Source organism: Parasteatoda tepidariorum, chromosome 1, assembly GCF_982258835.1.
Source record: "Parasteatoda tepidariorum strain Cologne lab strain chromosome 1, Ptep-v5.0, whole genome shotgun sequence".
Taxonomy (NCBI): Eukaryota; Metazoa; Arthropoda; class Arachnida; order Araneae; family Theridiidae; genus Parasteatoda; species Parasteatoda tepidariorum.
Genome location: NC_141755.1, coordinates 31,245,958 through 31,258,685, shown reverse-complemented (window position 1 = coordinate 31,258,685; position 12,728 = coordinate 31,245,958). Strand labels below are relative to the sequence as shown.

At 29.5% G+C, this 12,728-nt stretch overlaps 1 protein-coding gene across 5 annotated transcripts in view; it reads right to left on the bottom strand.

Moving 5' to 3' along the window:
• Positions 1-12,728, bottom strand: part of LOC107445112 (ras-specific guanine nucleotide-releasing factor RalGPS1) — a 58,599-nt gene that overhangs the window by 33,020 nt on the left and 12,851 nt on the right. The window contains exon 1 of one of the 5 annotated variants that reach the window (XM_087161256.1): positions 6,071-6,229. The exons of 3 other annotated variants lie outside the window; for them this stretch is intronic. The gene's annotated coding sequence lies outside the window, so the exon portion shown is untranslated. Of the gene's footprint in view, positions 1-1,134; positions 1,469-6,070; positions 6,230-12,728 lie in introns of those variants that run through there. One more of the 5 variants, XM_087161257.1, reaches the window with a different exon arrangement.

Genomic DNA, 12,728 nt, shown 5'->3' with positions numbered 1-12,728 from the left:
ATACGGATGTAGTAAGGGGGCGTCGCTTTGCGCAGTTTTTTTTAACTGAAAAAAATATGCTTATAACGCAATTTTTATGACACTAAGTAATTTGGGTCTGCACCTATGAAAATTTCTTTGCTAACGCCCTGCCTGGTAATACACATACATACCAGTTCAGCAATTTCTGTAACATAATCCAGATAAGTAGATAGAAACAAAGATAGCACAATCAAGATAATCAATGAACAAAAACACAATCAAGATATTTTCCAAAAGAACTTCAAGTTTGGTTGCTTACTATTTTAAATAGCTTTGCATTTCACATAAAATGAAATTTCCTCTCAAGATCACAGTTAAAATGAAGTTTATTTTTATGCAGTCTTGCGTAACGGAATCTTTTCAATTTACATGTCAGAAAGATAAATGATATAATATCTGCATAGATAAGAAGGATTGCATATCTTTAAGTATTTATTGAAGTTAACACACAACTTAGGAAAGAATAAAAGCTCAGATCCGAAATCGTTTTATCTGCCAGCTAAATTTATATGTATTTCATAGCTTGCGAAAGAGAAAAAAGGAGAATAATTTCCTGGAATAGAGTTCAGAATTCTCTGGTGAAACCATAATAAAAAGTGAAATATTGGATTTATTTACATTTTGTATCTGAAAAAGATGAATACGGAAGTTGAACGCAGGTTGACGTGTTGGAATGCAAATTATTACTTGCATCAAAATGCATTTTAGAATTTATTTTTCTTTTGAAGATCGTTTGACAACAGAAAATAAAATTAAATTAATTTAGAAATTTAAGAAAGTATTTAAAAAGGGTTTTAAAAAAGTGCCTCGCTTTCCGTTATATAAAAATTTAAATTTTTACAAATACAACCAATAAATTATTAATAAAGAACCTTTTCAACGAATATGTTTTTCCGATATTTTTAGTTTTGTAACCTTTCGAATATTCTAATAGGTACCAATACATTTCAAAAAGGTATAAAAAAAATGGTTGAAAAGTTAAGGGAACAATTGCCTAGGGCCTATGACGCCCGAGTGCTTTGGATTTATCAAAGTACTACTGTATCTACATATCCAAATAGAAATTATGAAAATAAAAAAATTTTAACGGATTAATATACTAATTTTAAATACCTTTTTTAAATACTCTTTGAGGCAAATCCCCGAGATGGCTAGTCGATACGAATTCCGCACCAGTCTGGAACCGACCACAGTGCTGACTTAAAATATCCTCTGTGGTAGACGGATCATGGGTTTGAGTCCCCTTGTCGTCAGGATAACCGTGGGAGGTTTTCGAGGTTTGTCACTCCATGTAACGCAAATGCGGGTTAGTTTCACCAAAACGTCCTCCACGAAAGCAGATTTCGCCCATTACTTGATCCAGTAGTTCCTTTGTCTTCTGGATTGGGTTCAAAATTACAAGACTACGGAGGTGAACATTGGTAGTCGCAAACCCTAAATTGGTCGGCTGTTCAAAACGGTTATAAAGTAAATTAAAATACTCTTTTTGCTAAAGTTAATACTAGTATATACTGGGTTATTTCATTTTAACAGAGTTCAAAATTTTAGTTTTCACTTAAAAAAAAAAAAAATGTAACAAGCTTAATTTATATTTCACTATTGACTGCGGAAGAGGAAAGAAGTGAGCTCAGCAAAGCACTATTTTAGAACATAAAAAATTAGCAAAAATTGCTATTAAATTATTTGTAGATAATTATGAAATTATCAGTATACTTTACATAATCATAAATTATAGATATTTTTCCTGAAGCATTCTTTTTAAATTCTTATCTAGTGAATTTTTTTCTAATCAAATGAATTTTTTTTAATAATTATTTTAGTGATGTGGTACATAACTGGGTGGTTAACTGACAGAAAGATTTAAACGAAAGTAAGGGAAACTTCGAAGTCATTTAGTTAAACTCCTCTCTTTAAACGATATTATAATAAATATTTTTCACGAAATAAAAAAGAAGGGATTCGTTAGTTTCATATTAGACAAGAAATAACTTTACAATTTAAAGTTACATAATTAAAATTTCTTAAACTTTTTTTTTCTCAATATTAATAGCGTTAAGCCTTTTTGTAACTAAATTACCCAAGCATCGAAGATTAATAACAGAAACAAAAATAAATAAGTTAATTTAGGGATCGATTAGATTCAAAAAGAGTTTCTTTGAAATATCAAAGCAATTTAGAACTTAAAAAATTTGTTTGTCGTTCATTTAAAAAAAATAAAACAAAAAATAAACAGAATAAATATTTTGAACAATTGAAATGAATTTTTTTAAGTAATAATAAACAATTCAAAGAAAATCTAAGACTAGAGATGAAAAAAAAAAAAGAATTTTCAAAGGAACTGATCGATTTTAACTAAACAACTTTCTAAAGTTAGCTTAGAATATAAACTTCATGATTTTGAAAGAAACCCTCACGAATATTCAGAATAATAGGAGAATAGTAATGTTTATTCAAAGAAAACTCTCGAAAATAGAACTTAAATCTATACTTGGAAAACTAAGTGTGAGAGATGTTTCGTATTTGACATTTTGTTGAGTAAATTTGCAAATTTTTTTAGCTATATTTTCTACTTTTTTTATTGTGATTTTTTGAAAATTGAATTACAATAATATTAGCTTCTCGAAATTTGATGAATAAATATGTCGAGACAATTAGTTTTTTATTGAGGAAAAACTAAACTATGTGCAAAATTTACTTTCGTTAGACCAGCATCTGGGAACAATACATAAATATGGTTTTTAAAAATTTGTTTAGAACGGGTTAAGTCTAAATCTGTTTCCATCATTATTACTTCCACTTCATTATTATTTCCATTTCATTATTTTACAGAAAATAACACATTATTCCAATTTATTATATTAATATTAATATTTTACCTATTAGGATATCTGGGCAAATAATAAAAAATAAAATAAAAATAAACACAAATATAAAGAAAACTAGTACTAAATTTAAACCAAACAAATAATCCATGGATTTTATTAGATAAAATCACATTTCGTAGAAAAAAATAAAACAGAAAAATCTTAATTTAATAGAAAAATCACATAAAATTCTAATACATAGCTGACTTATGTACAGTTGAATGTAATGTTCAATGGCAGAAGAGTAGGAATCAGTTATACTGCGCCAAACGAAATTGGTAATACAAAAAATGGGTGAATCGGGCAAACATTTCTGGAAAAATCTGACGAAAAAAGGATTAGGAAAAGAAAAAAAATTTCTTTTGCCACTCTATTTTTTATTTATTTACTTCTTTCAATAAAACTCGTATTTCATTCGTTACACACACCCAAATGGTTTAAGCAAACCAGCACAGTTTTGAAATCCATCACAAGTTACAAGAAGATTGGAATTTTAAAGAAAAATAGAAAAAAGAAAGCAATGCTAAACTTAGCAGATGTCCAGTTCTTAAGACATCTGCTTTGCTTAACATCACCTGTCTCAGTAAGATAATAGCATAGATGGAAAGGGGGAAAAAACATTAAAAAACGGGTTACTTTCTTAGTAAAGTATTAAGTTCTAGAACCATTTGCCAATTAGAATTAGAATTCTGAAGAAGAATCTGCGGTTTGTGAATCATAGCGGTTGTGCCCGAGAGGAGGAAAACCAGATACTAAGCGCTGTTTTTTCTTTCGCTTCGCACGGGTCGTCGAATTTTCCATTTGAAAGCATTTTTAAAAAAAGAATCGCACCAGATATTTTTTCGCTGCATTTGCTCATTTTGTTTATAAATAAACGAAAAACGAGATCATCGCTCTATCGTTATTGACATAGCTAATGGGAAATGATAATTCTATTTTGACTGCTAAACGATTGATTGATAAATTACGTTAAAAAATATTAAAATTTTACCATAACAAAAATAAATAAATAAAAATTGTGATTTTGATTTTTTTCTTTCTTTACACGCTCAAGAATTAATAATTTCAAACGTACGTTAACCGAACTGGATATATAAATTGCTCATATAATAATTTTACAGATTCTTTTCTTCGTTTTAACATGCTTTTTATAGCTCTTTGTCAAAGGAAAATAAATAAGCCAGCTGTTTAAGTGTTAAGTTACACTTAAATCAAAGCTATAATTTTAAACTGTATATACCATCTTGTCGCAAGAATTATCTGTGCTTCGAAAAGGACAAATAATTTAAATATTTTAAAAGTTATTAAATATTTTGAAAAATCGCCAATTGGGTATAATATAAAAAAACACAACTACTTCCACTTAGTAGGAATAACATTTACCATGACGCAATGCTAAATTCTATGCCACTATCCACATTAATCAATTATTAATCAAAAATCGAATATCAATTACTTTTCTTTATAATGCAATAAAATCTGGCGAGCAGCTATTTAAACGATCAAACACTTCGTTTGTTTATTTGTGGCTTGAAGTTAGGCTCGCAGAAAATGCCGTTCATGGGTTAAATTTAGTAGGAATAACACAACCTGTGACGTAGGCTATAGTATACCCAATTTGTCATTTTTTTAAAATCTAGATGAAAATTATAAAAAATCTATGCCTTATTCTCCTTTTTTTGCAAATTTTTATGAGCCCAGACAAAGCAGCATTGCATCAAATTTTTAAATATAAAAAATAAACCACAAATCTTTTCATTTTAACTGTGACTTTCTCCCTATTGACGTTTAGCACCAATTTCAGAATGAATATAGAGGGCGCTGGCTATACTTGACCTAAGAGTTATTAGTAACTACTGTAAACTTATAGCAGTTATAAAAAGTTATATTATTCCCCAAAAAAAGCATCATTTCATGCGACGACATTACCATCGAAAACTAGCTAAAGAGGGCATCTAATCAACGACTTAAGACACTAAAACTTTAAATCTATTACTATTCTTATTACAAAATTAAATTTATTAACAGGTAAATACTTGGCTTAAGTAACATATTTTATGAAGAATAAAACATAATTACCAAACTAATTTAACAATGTAATTCAAATTTAAAATACTCTTGGTAATAAAGAAAATAATTTGGAATATTTTGCTGAAAATAAAAAACTTTTTTCCTTAGACTAATTAAGGATAAGGATTAATTAAAGGAATTTAGGATATGGGTTAAGGTTCCTTCCCCCACCCCTCTTATCCATTAAATTGGATTTCTTCCGCCCTCTGCTGTTATTACACAAAACACACCTCTTTCCACCCATGAACCTATCTCTAAGCACATATGCACGCCATTGCTGAGGAAAAAATAATAGTTTTAAAAATAATAATTTAATTGATCTGACGAATTTAGCAAACGAAAAATGAATTATCTTTTCCCATTATTGCAATATTAAAAAAAAAAGAAAATTTGTTTTAAATAGTAAACTGAATACTCTAACTCCAAAACTATAATTTAGTTAATAAGAATTTAAATCTTATGCTAGTATTTTTTGATATAAAGTTTAATTTTTTAAATGGTCATTATTTGACACAAAAATTTCTTTATGATAAATATGTTACCGTGAAGGACCGAAATCAAAAGAATGTCGACTTTCGGTGAATGTCAACATAGTCGCAGTGGTGAATGTTCGAAATGTTTGTTATATCCTATTTGATATTAATTTATTCACTGATATTATTTTATTTTTACTCGATATTTTAATATCTGTTGAGGATAGATTAGGAAAAACATCAGTGTTCGGAGTACCGGTTAAATGCATGCTAGGCAGTGGCACTGAACCTTAAAAAAACATTGACGTAGGGCATACCGGGCAAATATATATCGACAATGGCCAAAGCAACTATGTGATTGCCAACATTCACCGGTGGTCAACAACCACAGTCAACAACCACAAATTTCGGTCATTCATAGTAACAAATATATCATTTTCAAACAAAATTTAGCTAATATAGATAATAGTATTTACTTATAGATATAGCAATACTATATTAATACTATTTAATCAATATTAAGGACTATAGTACTTAAATATAGTTTACATGAAAGTGAATTTCGTGATCAATACATTTGGTATCTATTAATTTAAATAAATTTAACTAAAAAAAACATACAAAGATTAAATAAATGGTTACTTTTATATTTAATCTCCAAATGAAAGCTCGATGTTCTGTTCTCTGACGTCTTAGATTTTATTTAGTTACTTAAAATTAATTATCAGCACAAGATCCTGAATTAGTTCTGAAAGAAATCTGATGAGCTATTTATCACTATCTCGTCATCGTTTCAATAGAAAAGAGTGTATAAAAAAAATATTTATCCAAGAGGAAAACATCTGAGTTTCTCTTGTGTCAATAGAAACGGGCGCCAACACTTCTGGAACATATTTATTCAGATATGTCTTGTCTGGTATTATTCATTAGTTTATGGGCACACATATGTATACATATTAGTCTATTTAAAGTAACTTTTGAATAAGAGAAACATAATATGACCTACATAAGACTGACAAAACTCATATTATTGATTTGAATTTTTTTAATGCAATCGAACTTGCTTATAACGAACCCGGATTTAACGAAGAAAACGGAGATCCTAAGTTGGTGCAATTTTAAGTCGATTGGAGTTTGAATCGCCTTTAACGTGCGAATCACAGTTTTAGCGAACAATATTTTTGTGATCAAAATCACTATCCAAGCTAATCCCTAATTAGAAAAATTTCTTTTTGATGTCGGTGATATTTTTCTGGCCATGAGTCTTATCCGAAGAATAATATCTCAGCAGAGAGACAATAATACCATAGCAAAGTGGAAATAAGACTGTTCAAGGAAAATTAACCAACTCATTTTGTTTTGTACAGAAAAAAATAAAATATGTACTATATTTATAATTTAGAGTATATATAAACTTATATGATTTTTTAAGGAACACGTTTTTGACAAGCACTCTGTTATAACGAATATATATTACGGTTATTTCACCCTTATTAAAAGCCAGTTTGACTGTCTAAATAAATGATGACTTGCAGGAGAATTCAAGTCAGGACTGTGGAGTCGGTGTCTTGGAGTCGGAATTGAAAATTTTGCAGGAGTCGGAGTCGAAATTCTTTCGACTCCGGTTGGTAAAAGTTAGGCTCCACAAGAGTTAGAAGGAAAAAAAAAGAAGAAAAGCTTTTCATATTATAAAAGTATTTAGACCAGTATTTATTATTAAGAAAACAAAAAAATTATTTGAAAAAGTATTATAACAATGACTTAAATTATGACTCAACACAGCGTTTTTGTACCAACGTTTTATTGAAAATTTTATTTAATATTAATTTATTTAAGTGAAATATTTCTTAATTATTGGAAAAGTAAACAGAAAAATTTTAAAAAAATTTTTGTAATTTTTATAGCCGCCTTTGGCGAACGGCTTGATCACCTTTTACAAATATCCGGACTTTATTGATAACCAACCAGAATGCACAGCACAACTGTATTTAAATATTTTAATTCTTCAATCCTAACACTTTGATTAGTTTTAAACAATATATTAAATAATTCTTAATTGGGTTTATTCAAAATCATGGGTGCATTCATACACAAAAATCAATGTATTTGGGAGTATTCAAATTCATTTGGGTTGTATATTTTTAAACAAATTTCATTTAAAAAAAATTCATTTCAATTAAAACAATATTTTTCATTTTTAAAGTTAAAACAGACACAAAAAATGCATCTGTATTTCCCAGTACAATAATACATATGTCCTTGAATCGAATACCTTGAATTACTTTCACCTTAGTTGTACAAGCAAACCTTCCTTCTTTAATGTATTCAAAAAGAAAGGAATTTGACGAATTATAATCCCATTACAACCCTTAAACATTGTCAACAATATGCATGGATGAATAACCACATCCAAGGCTTTATTCATTAAGAGCTAGATATAGTGTATAGTTGAACGGGTAATTAATTAATAAACTATATTGTTTTGAGAATAGTAGCTTTCAAACTCAGCAAGAGCCGTTGACCCAATAAATGAATCAGTTTTCTACATTGATGGCAATCAAGCGTCAAAGCTGTGCTAATAAATAAGAAAGGGATAGCTACATTAAATAAGTCGGTCAGCTGACCAGACATTATGTTCTTCGTTGATGACTGATTGATTGTCAATCTATGACGAATCAAACAAAAAATGTGCTATTTCTCCGCATATTTGAGGCGGTTGTAAAAGATAAATATTATCTCAGGACATTTAAGGCATGAGTATAATCTAAATGTCTTTCCACAATCGTTCGGTGATGTACCGATATTTTTTTTTTGCTATGGCGATAATGATATTTTGAAATGATTCAGAAGATATATGGAGAGTACCATCTTCATACAGGATCTATAAGAAATGTGCGATAATTATTGACTAGGAAATTATCGCGATCATTTTCGATCATGATAAAATTATTTGTCAAGATTGCTATTTCCTTAATATCTTTAAAATTGTGTCAGAGGGCCGGGATAGCCTGGTCGGTAGGGCGCTGAGCCCATATCCAAGAGGTCGTGGGTTCGATCCTCGCCGGCCGAAGATTCCCCGTGTAGTTAATGGTGACTGATGCACGTTAAATCTGTCGAGTCTCAAAGTCCTCCATGTTCCCACAACAAATCAATACCTCTGGGGGTACTGATCCAGGAGTTTCCTTGTCTTCTGGATTGGTTCAAAATTACAAGGCTACGGAGTTGAACGTAAGTAGTCGTAAACCCATGAAATTGGGTCGGCTGTTCAACGACGGTTATAAAATAAAATAAAATTGTGTCAGACAATTGGGAAAATAAGCTTTAATTCATTCGGAACGAAATATTGTGCAATTTTAAAATTGTACAATATTTCAAGGAAAAAATGCAACCAGAAAAGAAGAAAAAAGCATCAGAAGAGCAGACCTGTTTAATTTCCGCAGTTCGCGGAAATTTTTTTACTATTACTAAAAAATTAAAAACTATTTATCCGTATCTTCAAAGAAAGTTTGTCTTTTACCGAGGAAAAAAAATCGTTTTTACGCTTTATCCTACCAAAGCAAACGCGATTAAAAATTACATTCACATGACTTAAAATCACTCGATCTTTTTTTTCACGATTTTACATCAAATATCGCGTTTCGTATTCACACGATATTAAAAACCACTATTACGATTCGTGTGCAAGTGACTTAAAAATTTTACATCGGAATTCGTTTTCATTCCGTTTTAAAACCAAACATTCAGATTCTTATTCAAGCGATTTTAAACTCAAACATCGAGATTCGTATTCACGTGATTTACAAATCACACATTTAGATTCATATTCACACAATTATTATTCGGCCAATATAGGCCCAATATTGTCCATATATAGGCCGATATTGGCTTTATACGGGACTAATATTTAAAAAATCTAGACACTCAGATATAGGACCCATATTGAGTCAATTTTCAGCCCAACTAGGCCCAAGGATAATTTGTTGCTAGTGATACTATGGATAAGGTAATAAAGATCATTAATCTTTCGTTATCTCTGAAGAAACGTTTAAGAAATTTTATTTTTAGCCTGATATTTCCCACCGTAAACTATAGGCTCTCCCTGCGCACCCACCAATCCAAAATTCTACTTCGTCCGTTCAGTTAAAAAATGATTCAATAGGAGTTTTCAATGGGATTAGCATTACGCATTGTTGGAATTTAAACTGCAGTTTTTTTTTCTTTTGATTTATTTAAAAACAAAAAACAATAGTAATGTGCTTATGGCAATATTTAATCAAAAATGAGTTCAAATGAAAGTTCATAGAACGTACTTTAATAGTTATTTATCTTCGATTCATTATGACATGCAAGTATAAGTAAAATGAATGCGTACGACATATGGGGAGAACATATCTACGAACGAATTAGTATTATGAAACTATGTGATACCAAATGTTTCTTGATAAGATTTTGGAACATGTTTCTATAAGCCTAAATAATAAAAAGTCAAGAGTAATAAAAATTTAAAAAAACAATTAAGCTGTGCACTAATGTGCAAATTCATTGAGAAATCGCTGTATAGGAAAACAATCAAATGATCTCCTGCCTAAGCTAATGGAACCCTATTTCCCAGACAGCAGATACATTTTATATAATAACGGTCAAAAATCCAAATCCGTTGGGAAAAAAAGTCATATATAAAGTATGTTTTTGAGTTTGGTGCCTTAATTTAACGGTAAGTATTAATTTATTAACCTGTTTGAGGTTAACTTTTAGAACCATTTAGACAGGTTTCCAGTAAGTGAAAAGCCAATCATTAGAAACTAAAGTTGTATTCAGGGTTATTTATTTTTTTTGCTTTCTGTTCACTCTTTCCACCAACAGCGATTTATGAGAGGTCAGTGAAAAAAAATTCTTAATGGAGAAAAAAAGTTTAACTGAACCCGTGGTACAGCTCAGCCACTGACCACAGGACAGATTTGTGTCTTAGTGGAGACGAGAATCGAACCCCAGTCTCTCCAGACCGGAATCCGATTTTCTAACCACTGGGCTACCACGTCTTCAATATTATTTAGATGTATACGACTATGGAATTAACGGTACTTTTGATTGGCCGGGAGCAAGAAATTCAACTACTTTTTTTAGTTTTCTCATTTAATTTAATTTTTTTATTTAATTTAATTTTTTTATTTAATTTAATTTTTTTATTTAATTTAATTTTTTTTACTTAATTTAATTTTATTTATTTAATTTTTATTTTATTTAATTTAATTTTCATTTTATTTAATTTTTATTTAATTTAATTTTTACTTAATTTAATTTTTTTATTTCATTTAATTTTTATTTAATTTAATTTATTTAATTTAATATTTTATTATATTTATTTTTATATGTTTAAAAAATAAATTTTAAAAAAAGTTGTCAGAAGTATACATTTTTTGGTGACTTTTCGCTTGTTCGGCTAACCGAGAAATACCGAATTCATTTACGCTCTCAATTTTATGTCCAAAGTTTAAAAAAATATATCGGGAAGAATAAAAATTCATCACTTAAAGTGTCACAGCGTTACTAATTGCCTATTTGCTTTGTTTTGATGATATAGGCCATTGCATGCCTGTATAACATATACTATATGTCTATAAAAACAAAATAATAATAGAGTGAATCAGCTAAAGAGGCTATGTTAGGGGAGTTGCAGGGGAGGGAGTCAAAGACAAGAAGAAAAAAACTTTTGAAAGGAGTTTTTATGTTTTGTTGAAAGAGCAATGAACAAGTAGAACGTGAAACGCAACCAACCACACCCTTAACACTATAAACTCAAAGATGTTGAATTTATGCGCCCCGATGATTCTTTGAATCCACTTACAGAGTTTCGGTAAGAAAATTCTCCTTTGCAGGAAAAAAATTAATGTCAGACTTTTCCCTCTTCATTTCATTCAGTTTTTTTCCCTCCAAAAAATGTTTAAACTGAGTGTTTAACTCCTAAATTAATGTGGACACACGAGTAAAAAATGGAATGGACACACGAGTAAAAAATGGAAAGAAAGAAAGAAAAAAGAAAAAAAACAGTAAAAGAAAAGAAAGCAAAAAATAAGCACAAATCCTCATGAGCAGCTGAGAAGCAGAACTAACTCTTACTCCAATCTAAGATCTTTAGTCTCACATTTTCAGTTTTTCAAAGTTAAAAAGATTTATGTTAATATATAAAAAATTGTAATAAAAAATATAATTTTTTAATTATATTGACTTAATTTTAAAAAAAAATTACAGTCAAAACGAGACTCAATCAGTTAATTACTAACTTCACCCTACATTTTCATTTTTCTGACTTTTAAATACCTCATAAGGCTTTAAACAAAGCTTTAACAGAAATATGTTAAATGACGATTTTAATTCTCCAGTTGCTCACTCTTTAAAAAAAATTACAGGATGTCCAAAAATATGGAAAGGTCAGATATTGAATTGTTTTGATAAATACGCAAAATCTAACCTTACGTTTATGAAATGTTTTCAAAGGATGTAGTTAATGATACAAAACTTGAACTCCTAACTTAATCCTTGAGAATGGGGGCTACTTTGAAATCTTAAATAAGGACCCTTCATTTTTCACTGCAGATTTGTATTCCCCAGAAAAAAAAGCCTACTTTCACTTGGAGGTAGTTCTTCGCATCGTAGTTTATAAACGCTATAATTGCAAAATAAAAAATTTATTTTAAAAATTGTTTAAAATGGAGATATATCATGATAAATAACCGTTAAATCGAAAAAAGATAAATGTCTTGTTAGATATCTTGAGAAACCAAACTTAGAACTACAAACTCGAATGCGGTCTAGGAAATATTATAAAATATTCCACACTTATTAAAAAAAAAAAAATTATAATAATGATATACACATGGTACGCATTTTTGACGAAGAGACAACAATTTGCAGAAAATTTTTATCGCCCTTTTTTATAATAGCCCTGGGGCTGGTGGCGACCGTCAAGTTCGCCCTATAGTGATACATATATGTTTTTAAGATTATTAGTGAGAAGTGTATCCTTATGATAGTGCCACGATCGATACATCACCCTTAGAACAAAAATAATTGTTAGCGCCTCACAAGAACTGCACTAATATCCTGAAAATCAAGCTATTTTATGAGTATTTGGAGAACAATATTTTTCTTTTTTAACGGCTTAACAACATACGAAATTATTTGCTTTCACACCAAATAAATATTTAGAAGCAGCAAGAAAAAAAAAATCGAAAAAATATTTAGTATTAAATCATAATTCCCTCTGCCTGCAAACGCCATTTTTCTTTACTACAACTGACTT